Source organism: Pteropus alecto, unplaced genomic scaffold (assembly GCF_000325575.1).
Source record: "Pteropus alecto unplaced genomic scaffold, ASM32557v1 scaffold131, whole genome shotgun sequence".
Lineage (NCBI taxonomy): Eukaryota > Metazoa > Chordata > Mammalia > Chiroptera > Pteropodidae > Pteropus > Pteropus alecto.
The window spans coordinates 22265915-22274296 of record NW_006434709.1 but is presented as its reverse complement, the minus strand read 5'-3'; the positions used below and the strand labels follow the sequence as shown (position 1 = coordinate 22274296).

Below are 8382 nucleotides of genomic sequence, written 5' to 3'. Positions count from 1 at the left end.
GGGAGAGGCTGAGAAAGGTCACACGGGCTTCTTCCCTCCATCCAGATGCCACACACATCACACATACCGCACTTAGCAAACACACTCATGAAAACACGCTCTGGCCAGGGTTCCAGACTCCCCTAGTGCCCCACATCCCAGCCCTGAGCAGCCCGTGTGTCCTACAGTGCGTCCTTGCGTCCTGCCTCTATTCCTCAGCTTCTCTTGCTTTGCCTGAGACCAACATGAGCCCACTGGGGGGCATAATTTGCCCCTTTTTTTTCTTTTTGTTTCCCTCATCTGAATACCCACAACACTGTGTTTTCTTGTAATTTATGATCTCACAAAACTCAATAATTCTTTTCCTCAATTACCCTGATGTAAAGAAACCCTCAGTTTCTCTGCGGACAGGAAGGCCCTACTTCTCCCATGGACATGACCAGCAAGCCCTGGCCAGGACTCCTCCCACAGGGCTGTGTGGTTTATTGTGATGGTTCATTCAGAGGTTACCATGATCACGAAATCTCTCACAGTGGTAAGGAAAAAGCAAGAAAAATGAGGGGCAGGAATAATTTTCCTGAAACACACGTCTTCTGCCCAGCCCCTTCCCGGCCACTGTCCCATGGTGAGGCGGGTACCTCTACCAGGCCACAGTGGGTCTCAGTATCTCTCAGTGACTGGGGGCTGAGGGCACCCAAAGAGTCACCTGGCAGTTGTGGTGGGAACTTACCAGCAAGTGCCATCACCCTTCTGGAGTGAGAGCACGTTGACTTCCTTGCAGGTCTCTGCTCAAGTATCACCAACTCAGAGAGGCCTCCTCCAACCCCTCCTTACCTGAGGGGAGACCTCTCCTGATTTTGCATTTTTCCATAGCCCTTCTTACCTGCTTTCCTTATTTATTTACCTGTAGTCTCTCCCAGTAGAATATAGCACAGGATCTTTGTATTGTTCCAAGGACTTTTTCCCTTGTAGCCTGGAACAGTTTCTGGCATATAGTAAGCACTATAAATATATGTTGAATGAATGAATGAGTGAATGAGTGAATAAATTAATTTCTTGGGCTTTAAAGTAGCCACAAGAACCCCTTCCATGGCCCACCCAGAACCCTTTAGACATGTACTCCCAATGAATTCTAGAAGAGCCCCCTTTGGGACTGGTGGCTGCCCCCAAGGCTGGGATTGCTTCAGAGTTGCTCCCCTTTCTGGCCTGGCCACAGGATGCCATGAGCAAAGCACCCAGGGTCTACTCGGCTCCCCATGTTCACACACTGCGGTAGAGCCCCATCAGCATTGGACTTCTCAGGAGCTTCTCACTTTCTTGGAGCTGTCCCCCACCAGAGAGAGCCCAGAGCTTCACCCCTAAGCCATGCAAGAGATATAGCTCAGGCCCGGAGGGTCCTTGGTTTCCTCACACTCAGAAGGGATTAAGACCCAGGGGTCCCCAGGAAAAACAGAAGACAGGGCCTGAGGCACACCGCTCCCCCAAAGGACCCACAGTGAGTGAGAAAGTTGAATCCTGGCCATGGGAGAGATACAGGGTTCAGAGAGACAGAGACAGAGAGCCTCAGAGTGGACAGGCAGAGAGGAGACAAGGAGAGACAGACGCGGAGGAAGACAGACAGAAAAAGGATCCTAGATAGATATTGGGGAGACAGACCCAGAGACCTACAAGCAGAGAGACAGGACAGAGCAGAAGACGACTCAAAAAGGGGTGGCAGCGGGGTTCACGAGGCCTCAGAGGGGCGGGTGGCTGAATCGCCGCTCTGTTCTCCTGCTGCACTGAGGGGCTTTCTTTGGGGCCGTGGGAAAGTGGTGGGCGCGTAAGCCCGACCGCCGTGTGGACGGTAATTAGCCGGATTAGGGCGGGAGCAGAGGGCCGGGTGGACGTGGCCGAGAAACAAAAGGCCCCTCTTTGCCTGCGCAAACGCGGGGTCCTGAGGTCACTGGGCAGGGTCCCCCAGGAGCAAGCGAGGGGACTTGCGTCAAGAGAATGGGGCCTCTGTGCACCTGGCAGGGCCATCTTTGGAGTCCAGACTGGGGGGCGCGGGAGGAGAGCATGGAGGAAGAGGAGAGAGGTCAGAGGCGGGAAAGGGAGGCCAGGGACGGAGAAACACCACGGAGGGCAGGGGTCTGAATGGTCTGATTAGTAATGGTATTGGTGACGTGGATAACGCTTACTGCGTGCTTACCGTGTACCAGCTCCACGGTGAGGCATGCGTCATCTCATTTAATCCTCATAACATCCTTCTGAGGCAGATCCTGTAATGATCCGATTTTTAAGATAAGAGAGGTAGATGCAGAGACTGTGACTTGCCCAAGGTCCACAGTAGGAAGTGGTGCCTCACACATTCGCTGGCCCAGCGTAGGCACACAACAACTATGCGTTAAACGAATGAATGACAAGGTTGGCTCTGACCTCACCCTTGTGGTCACACATACTCTGGGACTTTGGAGAATGGGGGCTCCCATCCTGACACCGATGTCAGGAAGTCAACTCCCTTCAAGAAAGCTGTTCTGGACGTGGTTCCATAGTGCAGCGGTTAGCACGTCTGCTTTATATGCAGAAGGTCCTGGGTTCGCGCCCCAGTGGAGCCTCGGTCCATGGTCTACGGCCATGCCACTCTGAACAAGCGCCATGTCTGATCTAGGAAGCTAAGCAGGGTCAGTCTGGTTAGTACTTGTATGGGAGACCACCCAGAAAGACCAGGTGCTGTAGGCATAAATAATAATAATAATAATTAAAAAACTGTTCTGGGAGATCCATGAAGGGATGCTTCAGTACTGACACTTCCTCCCACCCCGGCAGTGCAGGGGAGTCCCATCACTCAGGTCCAAGGATCGAGGGATGAGAAATGTGATCATTTGGTTTCCTTTCCAGGAGCCCCAGAATAACTTTACCCCCTTCAGGGCTCTTCGCTGGTAGCCCCTGGATCCCTCCAATGCACAGGGCCATATGAAGGGCTGATGATGACCCGTGGGGGCCCGAAGGGGAAGGACCTGGGAACTTCCCTGCCCTGCCATCCAGCTCTCATCAGCCACCCTAGAGGGTCAAAACTGCTCCAATTTAAAATAAAGAGCATGGCCCCTGCTGACCAAAACTCTCCTCTCAGGAGATGTAGCCAGTCAGAAAGCATACTCTCCTGCCCATAGCAACAAGTAGGTGATGAGAATGGAAGGGCTGGGCAGGTGAGCCTGGTGTGGGACTGTGGCCAAGTCTGTTGTAAAGGTAGCAGTGGCTGCTCACTCTGCCATTCGTGCCTTATGGGCCGAACTGGATAAACCTAAGCTTTTCAAGAGAAATAAGAAATTCAGCCCTTTTAGGTGGGATTTCCAAGTTTTAAAGTATGCTGTGGGCCACACTAATGCAGGTAGGGCCCAGATTCAGCTCTCAGGTTGGCAGTTCACAACCTCCTTCCTAGGCGTAGCATTGGAAATGCTGCTGGTACTCTGAGTCTTCAGGAAAAAAGGAACATGCCATCCCTTTCCCCGGCCCCTCTCCTTCCAGCTTCTCCAGGGTCAGTGAGTGGGGGAAGAGTCAGTGATGGATATTGGAGGATGCCAGTCCCTGCCCAGATCCCTGTCCCCTGAACTAGGCTGGCCCCATAATAAAGAGGGCTCAGGCACATGGCCAGGAGACAGGTTGTCACACCCAGCTCGGCTAGGGGAAGCCCCGTCAACTATTAAATGAGTTTTCTCCTGGGACAGCAGCATGGGAATATGAAAGCTGCCGGCATAGGAGGAGGAAATGTCTGCTTCTGCCCAGCTGTTCCTCACACCCACCTCCATTCACCCTCACAAACCTATCCTCAATTGTAGGATTACTGTTATCCCACTTCTTAGATGAAGAAACTGAGGCACAGAGGGCCAGAGTATTTGTCTGAAGGGAATAGACCATGAGCATCTGGGGACATATCTTGAAGGGGCTCCATGTTTGAGATTTGTTCATAATGCATTTTCTTAAAAATTAATGTGAATTTTGCTTCTTACTTCATAACATATACGTGGCTTTTTTGATATAAAAATAATGGTAGTTTTTCTCCCATAATCTGGTAAACCTGACCTTGGGAAGATGAGCCACGTCTATCTTGGAGCATCTCGAACTCTTGGCACTTCATCATGAAGTACAGCAGTCCACATCCGCAAGAGACAGAAGCCCAGGCTAGGGAACCAGCCCTCCCCAAAATCTGCACGACAAAGCAGACCTGAACGCAGGGCCCCAACTTTCTCAGGGGGCATGATAGGCATAAAAGAGGTTTAGTGGCTTTTCCTGTCTCTCTTCAGTTCCCTATTTCTATCTCATGGAAAACTGGAGAGGAGGGATCTCTCTCGTTTTCAGGGCACAGGCACAGCCCTGGCTCAGAGCCGAGTACATGAGGGGACATTTGTTCTACTGCACTTTCCGACACCTGCAAAGCCAGGACGCAGTCTCCCTTTTTTCTCATTCCTTGGTTACCTCTGAGTTCTTTCTTTGATGGACCAAAGCATCTGCTACAGCAGCTGCTGCCTCTAGATCCTGAGAGAGGTAAGTCTGTGTGGCAAGGCACCCCAGTCCCCAGCATGGGCTGAGGCACAAGGAGGGCCTTATGCCCTGGGCAATGACTAAGAAGTAATGGTGGGAGCCAAGGATCAGGCAACTCTCTCTCCTGGCCCCCAAAAGAGCATGGATCAGTGAGCTGAAAGCCACAGAGGTGCGTAGCCAGAGGAAGGGAGGGCTTAGCTCTGGGAGAGCTGCCCTAGGGGATCATGGGTCAGTTCTACAGGGTGAAGGACAGCTTAAACCCAGTGAAGGGGCTTCAGAAGTAGAGACGCAGGAAGAACTTTCTCCGTTTGCAGAAATACCCAATCATTGGACTTCACCAGCTTAGTAGAGTGCCCACTTTTCTCTTCTAACAGCTGATGGTGGTTTCAGAGACAACCAGGCCAGAATACCTAGGGCTTGGTGAATTCTTGCTTCCTGCCTCCACCCCTCACCCCATTAGAGTAGGGGACATGCTGAGGGAGAAGGATTACTCAAAAGAAACTCAAGTTCTGGTGAGAAAGCCGTACGAGAAATGTGGGAAATGTCTGGAGCTGTTACAGTTCCTGATCGAATTTCCGAGCTGTGCATTCCCAGCCGGGCCCAGAACATTTAAGTCACAGAGCCCCTCTCTGTGCCTCTTTGCTCGCTTTGCACGTAACCAGCTCACGAGCTCAAGTTTTCTCACAGGAAGTACAAGACAGCAGCTCAGCCCCTTCCACCAGTGGGAAAGCAAGAATTTCATTCCAAGGCTTACGGCTAATTATATTGACCACTTATTCAAGCCTCTGTCCTAAGGAAAACCAAATTCCCACAAGTATCTCCTCTCCCCCAGCTCCCCACTCCACCCTGATTCGTATTCCGGGTCACAAACATGGACATGGAGCTCTCACAGCCTAAAACACTTGAGATGTTTTAGGCCGTGATGGGTGAATGCCAAGGCAGGCCTGGGTCTCAGGAGGGGGTACAGAGAGAAACCTATCTACCCATCAGTGAACGTAACATCACAGTTCTAGACATGCACCATGGAAAGATAGGTTTGTGCATTCAAAGTGCAGTAAGCAGTGAGCTCAGGACCTGATCCGGATGGCCTGCACGTTCTGCTGATAGGATAAGGAAGAACACAAGAATGCGTAGCCTCCATGGCACTATTCATAGCATCCTTCATGATGGAAACCTGGAGTAGGGAGTGGTCCACATCCTCAGAGCACAAGCCTTGAGGCCTGTGGCAGCACAGATAGAGTTTTCTATACAGCTTGAGCCTGGCCCTTTCAACGTGCTTATTAGAGACTTGGATGAAGATGTGGGGAGTAAAATTCTCAAATTTGCAGCCGATCAAGGCTGAGGAGAGTAGGAAATACACTGAATTGTAAAATCCAAAATATTTGGTCATGTAGGGTAGACAGGCCATATTTAAGAGATTGAGTCTTAAGGGAGTTCAGTGTCAGGATCTGGATCTGCTTATTGGGTCTAAGAAATCAGCTGCCTCAGTACATGTGAAAAACTGAAGGATTTGGAGTGTTCAGCTTAGTGCCAAATCAGCCGTGTGTATGATGATGCATCTGAACAAAACTGGTATAATCTTCAGGTACATTAAGAAAAGTCTTGTTTTACAGGATTTATTTGTCCTGTAAATCCTTTTGAAGGATTTCTTGTCTGTCCACTGATAACTCACATCAATAACCTTTGGGGCTTGTTAAAAACTCAGATTTCTGGGCCTCCCTCAGATTATTGAATCAGACTCTATAAGATTGGGGACCCAAAATATGCATTTTCTACTACTTCTGGGTGATTTTTGAGCTCATTTTCAGCTGTACCTCCCTCTTTAGCCCATGATGGGCCCCCTTGTTCAGAGGGCCCTCCTAGCAAAGTAAGAAGACCACCCTCTGCCCAGCAAGACTTCCCTCTACACTAGAAATTCCCCTAGGGGAGCTTTGCTCTTTTAGATTAGAACCCTGCCCCTAATAAAGGCCTAGGCAGTGAAGATTTTAAAAGATAAAGACAACTAGCTTAGTGCAAAATTGTGATGGGGACTGGGTGGGGACACAAGCTAAGCCAGACAAAGAACAAGGCTTAATCATGCTGCTGCAGGGCCACGATCCAGCTCAGCCTGAAGCCATGGAGAGACTGAGAAATAAGCCACTTGTTCTTCCCTGGCGTGGGAAGCACTCAAGCTTTGGAGAAGCAGCCTGACCTGAGCGTAAATCCCGCTCAGGCCCTTAGCAGCTGTGTGACCCTGAACATTGACTTCAACTTCTCTGAGGCTCAGATTTCCCCTGTAAGATAATGACACACTCCTCACCCAGCTGTTCCAAGAAATAGATGAATAATGAATATTATTGTACATATGTAAAGCTCTCCTGAGGCTTTGGCACACAGTAGATGTTCAATGTCATTTGTGGAATGCGTGAATAGGTAAATAAATAGTGGGTGGATGGATGGATGGATGGATGGATGGATGGATGGATGGATGGATGGGTGGATGGACGGATGGATGGATAGATAGGTGGGTGGATGGGTAGATGGATTGGCGGATGGGTGGATGGACAGACAGATGGCCTCTGTGAATTTTTCTTTCTTACCTGAAGACAATCAGCCTCTGCTTCTGAACTGATTATCCCTAGTTTCCCCACCCCAGTGTAATTCCCTGACATCTCACAGATATCTTGATTTGGGATCCAAGTCATGCCTGCTAGGAAAAGCACCTCTACTTTCCCTGTCCCCCTCTCCACAAGGGCCCTTCTCCCAGCCTCTGTCCATATGCCCATCCCTGTATTGCATTCCTGTATGGCGCTGGGTCTCAATTTGCACACAGGGACAAATCTCAGGACACAACCTTCCTCAGGGTCCCCGATATAGGACAGTAATAGGCTACTGAATCCAGCTCAGTTCATTTTTCTGGCCAGTCTCCAGGAACAGCCCATCTTCATGTTGGCTGGGACCTGAAGAGGAAAATTGGCTGCATGAAGCACAAATCCTGCCCTCCTGGAACTTGGACTCAAGGAGAAAAAATGGGAGACAATTAGAAGGTGGTAACTGCTGAGCATGAGAATGAGCTCCCAGCCAGCAGAATTAGGAAAGACTTCACGAAGCGGGTAACATTTGGATCATAAAGGATGGATACACTTGGACATGCAGAGTTCAGGGAAGACTGTTCCAAGAATAGAGAACAGCCTACGCAAAGGCCAGAGAGGGCAGAGTAGGGGATGGTTCCCTCTGGCAAGATCATAGGTGAGGGGGAGATAGACGAGAACTGTGGCTATAAGATTGGATTGGGGAAGGCATGTGCAAGGGCGTGAGTGCCAAGCTGAGACGTGCACTTGACGCCCCTCTTATGAATCCAGGCAGAAGCAGCAGCTGGGCGTAGTCCCTCTCCCTCTCCCTCCAGGGCTCCAACCACAGCCTCTTTCTGTACCCGACCAGCACTCTCTCAGCAAGCACCTGTGGAGCTCTGACCTGGGTGCCTTCAGTGACTCATGGCAGCCTGGTGGGCCACCCCTTCTGGGGCCATCTGCATTTACAAAGCTGCACTGACTCTGCCCATTCCTGATCCTAAAGGAATGAATGGAGGAAGTTCAGGCCTTGTGCAGGCTATAGGAGGTTCTGCTGATGCCCATGTAAGGATGAGGGGCTTCTCAGCCCTGGGCACAGGCAGCCGCTCCTATGGTGGTAGGACATGCCCACTCCTCCCACCGCCTGCAGCCTGCAAGTGGCAGGTCTTGCCCCTGCACTTTCCCCAGCTAATCCAAGCCACACAGAGCAGTCAGCCTGCCAGCGGGTCTTGTTTCTCTGGAATGTTGGCATCAAACTTGAGATCGGAAATGAACTCATTATCTGATTATTTTTATTTGTGAAAATGTAACTACTTTGGGAGAGGTCTTTCTTGAA

The 8382-nt window shown here is 50.5% G+C and overlaps 1 non-coding gene across 1 annotated transcript; it reads left to right on the top strand.

The window, feature by feature from the left end:
- Positions 1–2500: 2500 nt before the first annotated feature.
- TRNAI-UAU lies at positions 2501–2573 on the top strand. The gene has a single exon. It is a non-coding gene; the product is annotated as a tRNA-Ile (tRNA).
- The last annotated feature ends 5809 nt before the right edge of the window (positions 2574–8382 follow it).